The sequence below is a fragment of the Sturnira hondurensis genome, unplaced genomic scaffold (assembly GCF_014824575.4).
Source record: "Sturnira hondurensis isolate 20B ecotype Veracruz unplaced genomic scaffold, ASM1482457v3 Scaffold0013537, whole genome shotgun sequence".
Classification (NCBI taxonomy): Eukaryota; Metazoa; Chordata; class Mammalia; order Chiroptera; family Phyllostomidae; genus Sturnira; species Sturnira hondurensis.
Window position 1 is genome coordinate 2,460,690 of NW_028086168.1, and position 16,561 is coordinate 2,477,250.

The 16,561-nt window shown below is 39.3% G+C and overlaps 2 pseudogenes; both read left to right on the plus strand.

Moving 5' to 3' along the window:
- The first annotated feature begins 274 nt into the window (after positions 1-274).
- Positions 275-400, plus strand: LOC118997957 (uncharacterized; annotated as a pseudogene).
- Positions 401-4,010: 3,610 nt separating this feature from the next.
- Positions 4,011-13,609, plus strand: LOC118997947 (60S ribosomal protein L10a-like; annotated as a pseudogene).
- Positions 13,610-16,561: the final 2,952 nt, after the last annotated feature.

Below are 16,561 nucleotides of genomic sequence, written 5' to 3' on the forward strand. Positions count from 1 at the left end.
ATGGCGGTCACATGGAGGGTTAGCAACAGGGGAGTGGGAGGAGGAGGAGTGGGGAGAAGGTACAGAGAATAAGTAGCATAGACAGTAGGTAGAAAATAGACAGGGGAGGGCAGGAATAGTATGGGAAATACAGAATCTAAAGAACTTGTGACACATGGACATGAACAAAAGGGGGGAATGGTGGGGGAGGGGTGCACAGGGTGGAGGGGAGTAAAGGGAGGGATGGGACAACTGTAATGACATAATCAATAAAATATATTAAAAAAGAAAAGAAAGAAAAGCACTCATTGGGCCTTTTGTTAATGACCCACTGAGCCGTCGAGAAAGGCAAAGTAAAAATACTGCTTTTGGGTGAAATGGCAGCATGTCCTGTTTCGCTTCAATCAGTGGTGTGACAAGGGGTTAAGATGAATGAATGAATGAATGAGTGAGTAAATAAATAAATAAATATTACCTGGTGATTTCTGGGTGGTAGAATTATGGCTGTTTCTTTTTCTTCTTAATTTCTATAATGAGTTAGATGACTCATTAAAAACAACTTTAAAATCTGAAGAGAGATTTACAATCCCTAAAATGATCAGGGATTTTAAGTACATTTTTAGTAATATTTTTGTCCAAAATTTTAATTCTTGGAATGATATCACACATAGTTCTCCAGAAAACTCAGCTATTCAAATCTCCTTAGTCCCCAAAGGACTCAGGTGGTCAGGCCAAGGTTTTTTACATAGAGGTTGGTCTAGAGTGTGTTGTTTTTTTTCTCCCTACTAGTGAAAAAAGCATAGGAAGCTCAAGATGTTATCTAAGCCAGTTCTCTTCTTTATACGTAATATTTCATCTAACTGAAGAATTACCTGCATTGTTTTTAGTCTTCAAAGAAAGACACATAAATGTCTTTGCAGTTTTTTGCAGCCCTTATGGCCAGGAAGTTCTGTCAGCTGCTATGTTAAAGTCTTCCTACAATAATTTACTCACTTGTCTCTGTACTTATTTTATAAAATTATGTATGATTAAGTCCCTCCTTAATTTACCCTTCCACAGTTTCCAGGATCCTAGGTTACTCTTATCTCTTTTCTTTCACAAATGGTAGAAAATATTTTGGTAAAAAGGGTGTCATAAGACATTGCCTCTCATTTAAATACTCACTTCTTAAACCACCAGGACTGTTATGCTCAAACTTGAAAACTTATTTTTAAAAACAAAACAAGTCCACTCCATCATTAATGTGGTTAGTTCAGTAAGCTTTACAAACTTTGAAAATGATCTTTTAGTTATAAAAGCCGAATAAGCCCATTATTTCTCAGCTTTGCAAAACAGTATACTATGGAGATGAAAAAACAATGGTGCACTTTATCACAGTAAAGTATATATATAATGGTTTGATCACTAATTAGTAATGGCTCTTTGTTTTATGTTTGTATAGCTCCACTCCTCTCCCTGCCCAGGAACTCAAATCACTTAATTATGTTTGATAGCCATAAGTCCCTAAGATTCTATTTATCATAATGAGGAAATATAGGAAAAGTAATTCAGTTTCCTTAATGGGCTTAATCTGAAAAGGAACATGAGGAACACAGATATCTGCATTAATGTACTCTGTGGTTTCTCTTTAGGTTTTTTAAACAGCAACTTTGAGTTTTTTTCAATAATTCTATTGTATATTAGATCCATTATTATTAGGAATAGTACTAATAATGTAGCCATCAGAGTTGGAGGCCTTGTTCTTCTGTGCTTGAGCCAAAACTCATGCTTTTTAATTTGCTAAGACTATTAACTTTCACTTCCTTTTGCAATTACATCTTCTCTTATAACACAGAGAGACCATGCAAAAAAAAAAAAAGACTTGCCCTTTCTCACAAACCAGGAGGTCTTTTACTTCTTTATTCTTAGTTTTTCTTACTCTTTACTCTCTTACATCGGGCTGTAATTCACTAGTTTATGTAGGGCATTGTGTTGACAGGAATAACAAAGCAAATTTGAAAACCTTTTATAGCTCTCGTCGGATAATGGTCCTGACTCAGTTTTGTTAATATTTATTAAGCGCTTAGAGTGATTCACGCTGTGTGTCGAACAAAGAATAAAGTCCTAGTTCTCGGTTTACAACGCTCTCATGCTTGTCCATCCTATTCAATCCTTGAAAATAGTTTAATCGTAAACTCATTAGGCTGCAGAAAGGAATCTCCTAAGGAGGCCGTTCTGAACAAGGGAAACTCTTTTGGAAACTCCACCTTCTTCCAGAAGGCAAGCACTAACTCGACTCAGAGGCTACAGTGTAGACCTGTTCAGGGGAGAGGATGGGTCACTGCAGAATAGTGTGGAATACCCAGACGTGGTTAGAATGCCAGAAATTAGCCTTTTCCCCTTTTCCATTGCAGTGGGGTTCCCTGAGGTAACCAGAGGTGTGATGGGAAAAGCAAATTGAGTGCCCTTTTTACCTGCATGCCAATGTGGTGATTGTTAAAAATCCAATGAAAAGTGGATGCCTGTGGTTTTGAAGGAATGTGCTTAGTTCACAGAACGAAAAGGCTTCTCCATTAACTCAAAGACTAGAAACACACAGATTAAAATTCAGAGAATGAGGAAAAGAAAATGCAGGGAAGTCTTTGAGTTTCACTGGGGCAAGTATAGATGGTTGGGATATTATATCCTGGCATGGTCTGCCAACCGTGCTTGTATTCCAAATAAAGAAAAATTCTTACAAAGCTCAAGTGAGTTGGAGTGCTGCAACATAATAAAATTGCTTGATTTGCAGCTGAGACTTGCACAATTCACAGACAGAGAACTAAGAAAGGCTGCAGGCAACTTTTTTAGCACTTAAAGGGCAAAAATTATTTCTCTCACGATATGAGCAATGTAATAAAAGCCTTTTTAAAAAAATGGTTAGACTCTAAGTAGGTAATTATTGGGTATATTTTCCTATGCTCTTTTCTCCCATTCTTTGTCTTTGCCTTGACATAAATACCAAATTTGTGCCTTTCTTAGGCCCGTAGAACAATTTATTTTCATACCAAATTCTCACTAAGCCTCTTCCTTCCTGTTTTTAATTTTTGAGAAATAATTTACATTAAATTCATCTTTTCAAAGTATACAATTCCATGGTTTTTAGTAGGTTCACAAAGTTGCGCAACCATCACCACTCTGTGGTAGGACATTTTTATCACTCCAGAAAGAAACCCATTTCTGCTAACAGTCACTCTCCATTTCCCACTCCCTCCAGTCCTAGCAACCACCAACCTCCCTGTGGATTTGTCTCTTCTGGACATTTTATATAAGTGGAATTATATAATATATGGCTTTTTGTGTCTAGCATCTTTCACTTGGCATATTATTTTCAAGGTTCATGTTGTAGCCCATGTCAGTATGTTATACCTTTTTTATGACTGAATAATATTCCATTTGTATGGCCACACTGTTGCTTTTTACAGTATTTGAGTCTTATTCCTGGTCTTGCAATGAAATAATCTGTTATATTTTATTATATAGTGTTTATAAGAGAACCTTTGACAGATTTAGTAATGTATTTTCTATAATGATAGTTTTATGGAATTATTTTCCCAGATTCAAGTTAGAAAAGTCCGAGAGCAATTTTTTCCCAAGCCAGTTATTAGCAGAGTTGCAGCGAACTGAGTGCTGTATGTTTAGTCATATCCAAAAAGTTGTATCAGGTAGCGAGCTAGTCAGCTAACTGTTCAAGAGACTCTTAGCTGAAATCAGCTCTGAAGAAAATTATATTAGTGTTTCATTTTAATATAAAAGATTTGCTACTGAAATGATGAAAATTTTGTGGGCATTTTATAGATTTAGAGAAGATAAGAAAGTGACTAAGGATCTATGTCTTCCTATATTCATTTGCATATTTTTCATATTAGATAAAACTGTAAACAATTCATAAAAATTGTTTGTAGTGGAACAGAGAAAAAGGCATTTACTTTTGCTTAAGTTCACACCTGAAAACATTTGCGAACTAATTTTGAAATAGTGCACTGAGGGGTCTCTAGAACACCATTCTGTAGATGACGCCGCTGCTGCAGCCACAGCTCCGGGATTTGTGGGCCCGTGGAGGAGATGGGAAGGTAAGCAACATGATTCCGTCCAAGCGTGAGTAAGCACAGGAAGGGGTATAATAAATAAGAAGCTCTGTGTACGTAAGAGGAGGAGTGAGTAGTTCTCATGAAGGACATCAGGAAGGCACTTTTTCCCTTGATTGTTTTTGCTGTTTTGGTAATTGCACTCTGGTTTATATGTGGGGAATAATCTCTTCCCAATTGGATATAGTTCAGTGCCACTAGTTCAGTGACAGGATATCATGCTGAGCCTCTTAATTCTCTCTCTTGGGACCTTGAAACCTGGGAAGTCAAAACAGTTGTGGCGACCTTGCAAGATGCTTGGAGACCTGTCCATGACTCATGAAGGTGCTCCTGTGGGACCAGGTCTCAGAGCTGCCTTCTGATTCTGTAGAGAACCTAGTATACATTCAATCAAGTCTTTCTCTGCTTAAGTCTCTGTTTAAATACCCCAAAATGTTACAGAGGGCAACAATACAATTAGATTATGTAAAATTGCATGCTTCGTTTCATAAAATAAGATTCTTGTAAAATAGCTCTGCGAATTGTCAGGCATCTGAAAGTTAAGCATTATTTTAGGATATAGTTTGAGTGCAACAAACTCATAATTAGGATCTCACAGTTGATTAGGGAGATGAAGGTTCAAAACAAATGACCTTAATTAGCATTTTTCTTTGAGTGCTGTGCTATTTTATTTGCTTCCTGTATCTTCTCTATTGTGTCTATAAACTTACCTTCAAACATAATAATCTGGTGGTTTCACTGTAATTCTTTTAATTAGTATATTACACTTTGCTGGTAGAAATAAGATAAAACCATAAAATAGTAATTATCAAATGAAACTGCTTGGGATAGTACTTGGCAAATTATAGCTAAAAAAACTAATGAACAAATGCATGAGTAAGTAAGAGTGAGTGAGCAGTGAGTGAACATACAATAAGCTCTGTGGAACTTCAGAGTAGGGAAAAGCACTTTAGCCTGCGGTGGTCAGAAAAAAAGTGTCTCAGTTGTTGAGAGAAGAGCAGATTTGAGCAGATGGGCACGGTGGGCATTCCGAGCAGGAGATGAGCAGGAGCAAAGGCAGAGAAGTGGGAAGTCAGAGGCTGCACTTCGGTCACCTGCGCTGTGGCATGGGGTGCGGCAGCGGCTGCCTTTTGTGGGCCCCTTTGCACAATGACCCACTGTCACTACTATAACCTTGAATCTGGGTCTCCCCTCAGGACCCATTTCCCTTTTGCCTTTTTTAGTGGAGGTGGGTGTTCTAGGAGTGGAAGAGGGGGTGTCAGTATCATTTACCCCCTTGGCCTTTCAAACTTTCCCCTTTCACTCTTGTTTCAAAGCCCTAGCTCATTAGAATGTATGCCATTCATGCCCCCTTATCATGAATAGCTGCCTTTCATGTACTTTCTGGATTCTTTCTCTTTTCCATCTATTCATCCAACAAGTATTTATTGAGCACGTACTAGGTTCCATGGTCTGCTTTAGGTGCTGAGAATACAGTGGGAACAAGAGAAATATCACTGCTTACATCGAGCTTACATTCTAGTGGTATGAGAGATAATAAAGGAAATAAAACCAGATTAGGTGTTAGAGTGAAGGGTTAGAGTCAAGAGCTACCATTTTACGTAGATTGATCAGAGAAGACTCTGAAGAAGTGATGTTGGAGCAGCAATGTGAACGAAGAGAGAGAATAAGCTGTGGAATATTTGGGAGAAGAGTAGTAAAGACATAAGGACAAGTATATGCAAATGCCCTGAGGTGAGGATGGGGTTGATATGTTTGAGGGAATGTGAGGATGTTGGTGTGGCTCAAGTTAAGTGAGGGTAGACATAATCAGAGGAATGGGCAGTGGCAAGACTATGAGGGGCCTTTAGCTTCCATTTGTTCTGCTCCCTCAAGTTCTTCCATCAAACTGATGTGTGGGTGATTTATCCAACACCTGGCTTCTCATTTCCTGGATCTCATTTCCTAAGGTCTTCCCATTCTCATTCATATACTTGCTTCCATTGATGCTCCCTGACCATTGTCCCCACATGAACACTTCTGTTTCTAATATCACAATTTCAGACATCCTATTCTCTGAAACTGATCCAGCTCATTGGATCAGTCAATTGGAATAGTTGCAAGTCAATTACTTCCAACAGTTCATTTCTTGAGCTTCAAATGGAACCTCAATTGCCTATTCTCTCTCTCCATTTGTCTGCCTTTGCCCATCCATATTTCCCTCCCTATCCATCTTGGATTCACAACCCATCACTACCAATATTGTAAATCCTTTTCATTTCATCTTCTATTGCATCTATTTTGCTCACCACACGTGAATTAAAATAGCCATCTTTTTTCTTGCTAGTTCATGGGCTGCTGAGACCTACAGGAAAAAATATACAGAACCACATAGACTATTAAGCTTATACATTAATGATCACTAAACTCTGTTAAGCTCTTAACACTGACAGGCTAGCCTTCCATTTCCCTAGTCAGTTGTCCCCCACTTTTTTCTTTTAATCCTCACCAAAGGACATTCTTTCATTTCTTTTAGAGAGACAGAGAGAGAGAAACATTAATGTGAGAAACATAGACAGTGGCCTCGCTCACATGTCCCAGCTAGGGATCTAACCCACAACCTAGGTGTATGGCTTTACCAGGAATCGAACCCACACCCTTTCAGTGTACAGGATGACCAACAGAGCCACACCAGCCATGACTGTTGTCTCCTATTTTTAACAGTTCGAATCTTCCCCACTCCCCTTAAATTTCTAACTCACCCACCAACCCCTCTCATTCTCTGTTGATGATTGTCTCCTTCACAGAACAAGTAGAAGTGATCACATAAGAATTTCCTCCACTTCTAGTCAACAAATCTAAAATCCTGACTGTTCTCTGCACTGATACTCCTCTTTCTCTTTTCTCTAGTAGAAGAGGCATTCCTCACATCCCTGGATCCTGAAATGTTTATATCTTTTACTTATCTTTCTGATTTCTTTCTATTAAAAATTTTGTTCAGTCTGTCTCATCTTAATATCCCTTGACCTACATCCCTTTTCAGTTAGCACACACTCTCTCTCTTTTCCATTTCATTAACTTTTGAAAAATTTCACCTTCCCTTCCCAAGGCATTCCTAGTAACAGTTCCAGGACCTTCCATTTTGCTAAACCCAATGTACATTTTTCAGTCCTCATCTTACTGGATATTTCAGCCTCATGTGTTAGATTGATCACTATGTCTTTCTTAAAAATACACCCTTCCCTATCTTTGCATGAGTGCGTAAAATGCTCTACTATTTTGCCTCCAACATCTCTGGTGATGTGTTCTCATTCTTTTCTGCAAGACTCTCTCCTCTACTTTCCTCTTAGTTGTAGATTTTCCTCAGAACTTCATCCATTTCTCTCTACAGACTTATGTCAGGTAACTTGATTATTCTCTTGGCTTTAATTACTATTAATTTTCTGATGACTGTCCCCTATAGATCTAGCCTGTATCGCTCTTCTGAGTCTGAGACGCATGGGACTACCTATCAGCAATCTGCACTCAGATGCCTAAAAGTTACTTCAAACTCAAGATGGGAAGAATTCAACTCATCTCCTACCAAGTTGGTTTTCTTCCAGTGTTCTTTATTCAAGAAATGACATCGGCACCCACACAGTTGCTCACACCAGAGATGCGTAACTCTTGGCTTCTCTTTCCCCACTCAGTCACCACAGCCCTGGTCAATTATCAAGTCCTGTCAATTCTACCTTCTTAAATAGCACTCATATGAGTCCGCATGTCTCCATTCCTATGGACTCCGCGCGCTTGCCTGGGCTACGGTATCTGCCTCCAGTCAACTGGTCTCCCTGACTCCGTCTTATGCCCCCTGCCCTCCTCCCCCATGCATTTTCTATGCAGGAGCCACAGTTATCTTTCAAAAAGAGAAATCACACACTTTGACTGCTTAACACCCTTCAGTTGACTTGCGTTACTTTTGGGATAAAGTCTGGTCTCCACTTCCAACCTCATCTCTCTAGCATTCTCCTCTTCTTCCTGCTAAGTTCTTTCAGTTCCGTCACTTCCACTGTCTAGATCCTCTTACACCACAGGTGGCAAACACAGGCCTATGGGCCAAATCCAGCCCTCCACCTTTTTTTATCTGGCCTGCCACCTTGTTTCTACCTGGTGGCAGTGCTGAGCTCTCGTTTAACTGTTAAGAAGTAGTTACATTTTACATTTATACAGTCCTAAAATTACATTCGGCCCTTTGAAGGCAACCTCGAGGCTGATGTGGCCCCTGGTGAAAATGAGTTTGACAGCCCTGAGCCACATCTAACAAGGTAACTCACATGCCTTCCTCTGGTGTTAGCTTAAACAATACTTCTTCCAGGAGGGCAGGAGCCCTGTTCTGTTTACATAGTGCCACTTGCTGCCCTTATCAGAGATATCACAGGAGCGTTTTTTGGTAATTAATAACTACCTATTATTTCTGGGTTGTAAGAAATGTGTCTTTCTTGTTTTCCTCTGTATCCCTGCTGTCTTTCACTGGGACTGGTACTTGGTAAACTCCTATTAAATGTGAACAGGAGCCCTGAATGGTATGGCTCTGCGGACTGATTGTCAGCCTGAGAACTGAAAGGTTTCTGGTTTGATTCCCAGTCATGGCACATAGTAGTCATGCTTGCAGACCAGGTCTCCAGCTGGGGGAGTGCAAGAGGCAACCACACATTGATGTTTCTCTCCCTCTCTTTCTCCCTCCTCCTTCTTTCTAAATATAAATTTTTTAAAAAGTGGATGGGAGAAAAAGAAAGAGGGAGAAAGGAATATAAAATGGATTAGAATACAACATTTGCATACATTTTAAAGATAAACACACTCCAAATTAATCTTGCTTTTCTATCACACAAGTATGGTTTGCATAAACTTCACAAGTTACATGTCAGCATTTGTGGTTTTTTTTGCTTCAGTGGGGAGACAAATTTAGTTCATTGAGTCTGCAGATTTCATTGAATGGACAGAGCCAGACATTCACTGAGACCAGTAGTTCTCAGCCTAAAGTGTCCTTTGGAGTCACTTGAGTGGGGAGGGTACAGATTCTGTTACCTAAGTCCCGCCATTATAGATTCTCATTTAATTGGCCTTAGATTTATAAAAGCCCTCCACATGATTCTGATGTACAGGAAAAATTAAGAACATGACAGTTACTGGAGTTTTTTCCTTTGGGACTTGCTTCACTGAGTGATATTTGAACCTGTCAGAGAACAAGAAATCCAGACAATCCAGATTCAGCAGTACCCTGACACCCACGATGCTTTCCACTTCAACTAAAAATGGCTGATAGAGTAAAAAGAATTCACTGGTACAAGTAACTGTCAAGTGCAGAGAGAGTGCTGATTTGAGGCAAACCCACCCAGTGGCCCACTGATGATCCCCGTGACCACCGCTTATTTTCCTGTGTCTCTGACCTGTCTTGGTGTTGGCTTTCTCCTTATGTAGGCCCTCCTCCTGGCCGAAGATGGTAACTGCTAAAGTCACCTGGAAAGTGAACCCGTCCTGTGCCAGTGTTACTATTAGAAAATGTTTTTAGATTCACTTTGATTGGACTAGTTTAGGTTATAAAGCAATCACTGTGTTTAAGGGATTGGGATGCAATAGAACAAGAGTAAAGTCACCTTCTCAGGAGCCAAAGCAATCCTCAAAGGAACATAAGGTTTTTGAGGAGGGAGGAAGGGAGAAAAATCAATACTGAGACCATGAAACGTCTGCTATTCCCACATAGTGGTTTGGCCTCACTGCAGAATTTGTTTACAAATTATTTGTTTACAAATTATAGTAGTATTTTATAATATTATCTACATATTACACTATAATATAAACTATATAATATTTTATAAGTAATATAGGTACATTTCTACATCAATCCCCACAGTTAGTGACTAATCATAAACTAAATATGATCACACTTATCACCACACTTTTTAGTGAGAAAGAACTTGAGAACAGAAAATTTGACTCGCAACCTGAAAGTACAGGTCGCCTCACATGGGGCCTTTGCTCAGTGCTCTGTCAACACTGTCCTCTCATCTCATTTAGAAAAACAAAAAGGCTAAAACCTCCAGAGAGTCTGATTTGTGGATTTCTACCCTCCAAACTGAGTGTCACCAGCCAAGAAGATTCTATTGAACTTTGCTTTTTATAATTTTCATTATAAAAGCAATAGGATTTAAATCCCCCCCCCAAAAAATGTATTATTGCACTATACCATTGGGCACACCATTTCTAATGACATAAGCTAAAAAAAAAAACAAAACACAAAAAACCATCATACACAAAAATTCCCCAAGCAGCCTCCACCCTTTTCCCATCCCTCAGGGGATGCTAACTCTCTCTGGTTGAAAACTCACTGTTCTAGAGCTTGCTCTCACCGAATACCCATCTGATTATAATTTGGCTTTGCATAAAAAGTTTCCCATAAACAGAAATGTGCTAACCAGAAAACATGAATTTGGGGTCTGCTTGTAATTAAGTTTCTCATTGCAAGTTAATTATTGGCATTCATCAGCCCTTAGAGTCCTGTTGTGTCTATGTGTGCTAACATTTAAGTTTCTGAGTTTATAAAACAGAGGAATGTGGATTCCAGAACAAGGCCTCTGCCATAAACTTTACCAAGATCAGAGATGTTATTCTGTCCTGGTGGCCAGTCATTCTTCAAGCCACCCTCAGCTTACTTCTTCCCATTCAAATTGCACCAGTAAAATTATTTTAAAAAGAGAAATAAAATAACATAGGTAGACTTCCTTTTACCATTATAAAATGTGGTACCTGAATCCTCTGTCTATATACCTAGCATACATTCCTAAATGTATGCTCTCCTAAATGGAGAGCAAGAGCCTGAGAGGTCATCATCCTAGGGCTGAATATGAGAGGTTACCATGAAGAGAGCACTTTTGAGGAAGAAGAACTCAGTAGCCAGAATGTTAGCATTGAGAAAATATGGGCCTTCAAATCCCTGGATTATCTGTGGAGTGAGGAAGCTTATTTGCAAGAGCTGGAGACTGATTTCATCTGCAGGGTTGCAAGTTTCACTATTCTGGAAAACACAGAGGGATCTTTCAGGGATGAAAAATCATGGCCAAACCCTCTGCAGAGATGCAGTTATTGTTGTTTTTAGCTATAGGAAATTTCAACCATATACAAAAGTAGATAGAATAGTTTAATGAACCCTCATGCGCCAATGAGTTCATTGGTTTTTTAAACGGTATTTTATTTTTTAAATATTTTATGTATTTATTTTTAGAGAGAGGGAAAGGGAAGGAGAAAGAGTGGGAGAGAAACATCAATGTGTGGTTGCTTCTCATGTGTCCCCCACTGAGGACCTGGCCTGCAAACCAGGCATGTGCTCTGACTGGGAACCGAACCGGCGACCCTTTGCTTCATAGGCCCGTGCTCAATCCACTGAGCCATGCCAGCCAGGGCACTTTTGTTATTTATACTACCATAGTTGTCCCAATTTCCCCCCTCTTCTCTGCCCCCCCAGCCCCCACACCCTCCCTCAGGCAATCCCCACACCATGGGTCAAGCATATATGTTCTTTGGCTAATCTCTTTACCTCCTTTCAACCAGTTCCCACCTTCCCCTTCTCTTCTTACAGCTGTTGGTCTCTTCCATGTTTCTCTGCCTCTCTTTCTATTTTGCTTGTTAGTTAATTTTGTTCGCTAGATTCCACTTACAAGTGAGATCATGTGGTATTTGTCTTTTACTGACTATTATTTCACTTAACATAATATTTCCCCAGGTCCACTCATGCTGTGACAAAAGGTCAGGGCTCCTTCTTTTTCACTGCTGTGTTGTATTCCACTGTGTAAATGTATGGCAGCTATTTTATACGCTCATCAACTAATGCGCACTTAGGCTGTTTCCAAATCTTGCTTATTGAAAACAATGCTGCTATGAACATAGGTGTACATATATTCTTTTGAATGAGTTGATTGTTATGTAAATTAAGAGATGGGCAAATTGTGACCAGATTGGTTGAGGGTTATTACACCTATAGTTCTATGTATCTGTGAAGGAGGACCATGGCTAGGGAGCCAAGAAGGGCTAGGGAAGGCTGAGAAAAGGAGGCTTAACTTTTAGAGTAAACTAACATACTCTTAAACAATTCGTGGATCTAAGGGAAACAAATAACACAAGAGCTGGAAAAAAGAGATAAATGAAAACTAAGACACCATACTAAAACTTATGAGGCACTGTGAAAATAGTGGACAGGGAAAACTTGTAGTTATAAATGCTTACATTATAAAACAAGAAATATCTCAAATCAACAACTTTACAAGTTAAGGAACTTGAAAAAGAACAAACTAAACCCAAATCTAGCAGAAGAAAGAAAATAATGAAGATCAGAGCAGAGACGAAATAGAGAATAGAGAGAAAACGGAGACAGAATAGAATGGTGTTTGCCAGGGACTAGGGAGCAGGAAGAGTGGGGCGTTACTGTCCAATGAGGACAGAGTTTCAGCTTTGCAACAGGAAAAGAGTCCAGGAGACGGGCAGTGGTGATCTTTGCCCAACAATATAAATGTACTCGACACCACTGTACACTTAAAGATGGTTACAATGTACATTTTATGTATGTTTATTTTACCAGAATTTTTTAAATGAAGAATATTTAAAAATAAAAGGCCCTCAATAAGACAGTGAGAAAATCTGGAGAAGTCCCAGAGAGCCATTCAGCTTATCATGAGAGCAAAGGTGAGTGGCCCGAGGCTGGGTGAGTCGTTGATAATGATCTCCCACTTCCCACTGTCTTCCTCCTTTCTTTCCTTGATTTTCTTTTTTCTGATCTACTTCCCTGAAAGAAAAATCCCACTTCCCTGAGATCTTAAATTCCAAGTTTGTTGTGACAGTTATGGAAGAAGAAAAGAAAGAAAAGAAAAAGAAAGAAAAAAGTGTGAGGTTAGTATGGAAGGTCCTTTAATTTTCTGAAGTCCAGCATGAGAACCAGCACAAGCATGGGAAGTTTTGGGGGAAAGTGGAGTTGCAGATCAGCTTGAAGAACTATGACCCTTTGAAGGACAAACGCTTCTCGGGCACTGTCAAGCTTAAGTCCACTCCCACCCCAAGTTCTCCATCTGTGTTCTGGGGTGGGCAGCAATACTGTGACAAGGCCAAGGCTGTGACTATCCCCCACATGGACCCTGAGACGCTAAAGAAACTCAACAACAACAAAAGAAACTGGTCAAGAAACTGGCCAAGAAGTATGATGCCTTTTTGCTTTGGCTCTGATCATCCCTGAATAAGGCTAGCAAGTTCCCTCCCTTGCTAACCCACAATGAGAACACGGTGGCCAAAGTCGATGAAGTGAAATCCATAACCAAGTTCCAGATGAAGAAGGTGCTGTGTCTGGCGGTGGCTGTTGGCCATGTGAAGATGGCAGAGTATGAGCTCGGATCATACTCTGATACAAGGAAACGACATCACTTAGCTGTCATTTCCTGGAGTCACTGCTCAAAAAGAACTGGCAGAACATCTGGGCCTTGAACATCTAGGGCGCCGTGGGCAAGCCCCAGCACCTGTACTAAGGCACAGATTAAAACATCATTCTGCTGCCTTTTTTTTTTTTAAGTCTAGATACTCACTGTTACTACAGTCTTTTCCTAAACCTCCGCTTAGTGAGAGTTTCCAGATGTATGAGTTTTTATGTCTTTGCCTCAAACCGAGAATATCCTCCTTCACTAACCCCACCCCACATCTAATCAGGGAACTAAAGTCTTAACACATGTTTCACATTTACAGAATTGGTTATCGGAATTGTCAGCCTGTCTTTCACCTCTTGGACACCAGAGGGCAGCATCTTAAGGCTCTCTTACATGGGACACAAATCCACCCCCCACTCCACCCCCAGTTCTTTATCCTGGCCCCCATCAGAGTTTTCTCTGGATTTGCTCCAGCACCTTGAAGAACCTTAAAGGAACAATGTAGCTTTGTTCTTCCTGATAATTAACGTTCTTTTCCAATGTCTCACCACACCCACCAGAGACAGAAAGGAATGATTACTCGGGAGGCTGCCACCCTTATCAATCTGCACAATCAAAAGAATTGTCCTTGTAAAGTCTTTGTAAACAATTAGTTCAGAATGTTTTTTGTTCTTAATTGTTTTTAGGCTGAAAACAATCTAAAACTCTATTTCTTATTCTTGCCTTGAAAGCTTATAAAGCGAGATAACAGAAGCGAAACTGCCTTCAATGGAGAAAGAAGAATCATATAATCACAAAGTAGAGTTACCTCTAGGAGATAGGTTAGCAAGACAAGGCCTTTTCTCCAACAAGTAAGCAATAAATGGTCAAAAATAGTTGCTAGGGACAGATTTTTTTAAGAATAAAAATAATGTGTCCTTGTCCATGTACTTCTCATTGTTTTATTTTTTCTTACAATTTCTCTGTTGTTTCTTTTATGAAAAATTTTTACTTTTTAAACCTGTTCATTCTTGTGGGCTTATCCCATATTCAGAACCACTCAAGCGGTCATTTGTTCACTTACAGAATATTGTGGATATTAAGAAATCTAGAATGTCCTTCTGCTCCTTTGACAACTAAGATTAGATTTAGCTTAAGGGGTCAAAGACTTCAGAGCATCTGAACAGCAATTTCTGAATAACCCTCACTACATGAAAGACTTTATGCTCAAAGTTGGTCAGTGTTTTCTCTGTAAGCAAACGTGGAACCGATACTCCTAGGAAGACAATGTTACAGATGTTGGTGAAACTCCCTGCTCACCCACCCCAGACAAGACAAAATAAAACATTTTATCTAGTGAAATATGGTGTAGTCCCCTTTGGAATCCCCACCACTTTGTTATTGTTATTTTTAACTTTTTGCGATTTCTATAAGTAACAGGAAGAGGAAGTAACATTTGTAGAGCATTTTATTCACACACGCCAAGCTGAATTTATCCGTCTCCTGATTCCCATGTGCGACACATCTGTGGGCACTATTATCTCCATTTTATGGGATGAACAACTGCTTCAGAGAAGTGAAATAAGTTGATAGATTTTAAAATTCAAGATGTACATTATTACAGGAGATAATTAGGTTTTTGTTTTCTTTTTTAGGATTGCCATAGACAGTTCTGAATTTCTAATGTTTTATGTGTAAAAAGTTTTAACTCAAATATATAAAATTGAAATATATTTGAAAACTAATATTGAGTACATGGGAAATTATTTCTGAACTTCAATTGCCCCAACTCCAACTCAACCCAAATCATAAGTTTCAGACCCTTTCTTATTTCTCTGTATTACTTTTCCTCTCCACCCACATACCTGCTCACTAGGGAGTCCCTCTCACAGGCTATGTCAAACATGGGTGTTTGTTTAGGAGGCAGTGTGGGTGGAGGAAAAAAGTGTAGCTTTGGGCATTGGACGCCTCTCTCCCCTATTGATTTATGGTGTGACCTTGATCAAATGTAACTTGACTGAACCTCAGGTTCCATATAAGCAAATAATAATAATAACATATACCTCTTAGAGTTTTTTTTAGGATTAAATGATGTATCTTTTTCTGAAAGAAAAGATGTATATTTTTCTGAAGTGTAATTGGTTTCAAAATACTTTCTATCCTTTTCAGTAGTAAGCTGGGTAATATCTATTAATAAATTATTTGCCATTTCCATTAAGGTTTAGAGTTTTGAGTATAGTCAGGAAGCTAGGGCTACCACTATTTCATAGGAATTAGTTTTGGGGATTGGCCTCAAACTAACATCTACTTTAAAAAAAATGTTAAAGATCTTATTTATGTTTAGAGAGAGGGGAAGGGAAAGAGAAAATGAGGGAGAGAAACATCAACGTGTGGTTACCTTTCATGCACCCCCTACCGGGGACCTGGCCTGCAACCCAGGCATGTTCCCTGACTGAGAATTGAACCAGTGACCCTTTGGTTCGAAGCCCCATTCGGAAGAGTTCAGGAACAAGAGAATATTGGTTAAATGGCAAATCAAGGACTGAACATGAAGAAAGTTATTGTTAGAAAAACTCTGATTTGGGGAAATAATTTTCTGTGTTTCACTCACTCCTTCTATCAAAGTTCTCAATAATTTAAAGTTTAAATCTATAAAATAAAATTCTGCCTTCCTTCCTTCCCTTTTTCTTCCTTTTCCTTTTCTTTCTTCCTATGACTTCAGCATCATTCAGCATTTATTCAGTAAAAAAATATAAACTGAGCACCTGATGTGTGTCAGACACTGTGCTAAGCACTAGGAATACAAAGCTGAGCTAAACCACCATAGTCTTGAGACTTCCAGTCAAGATGGTGGCATAGGTAAACACAGCTCACCTCCTTGCACAAGCACATCAAAATTACAACTGAACTCAGGGGAAAAGGGGAAGGATTCACAGGAACAAGTGCAAAGGACACATGGACAAAAACTAAGGCGGGGGGAATGGGAGGGAGGTGGGGAACACTGGGGGGGTAGGCTGGGATGGGAGTAAGAGACAGAAAACAGTACTTGAACAATAATTAAATAAATTTAAAAAATTA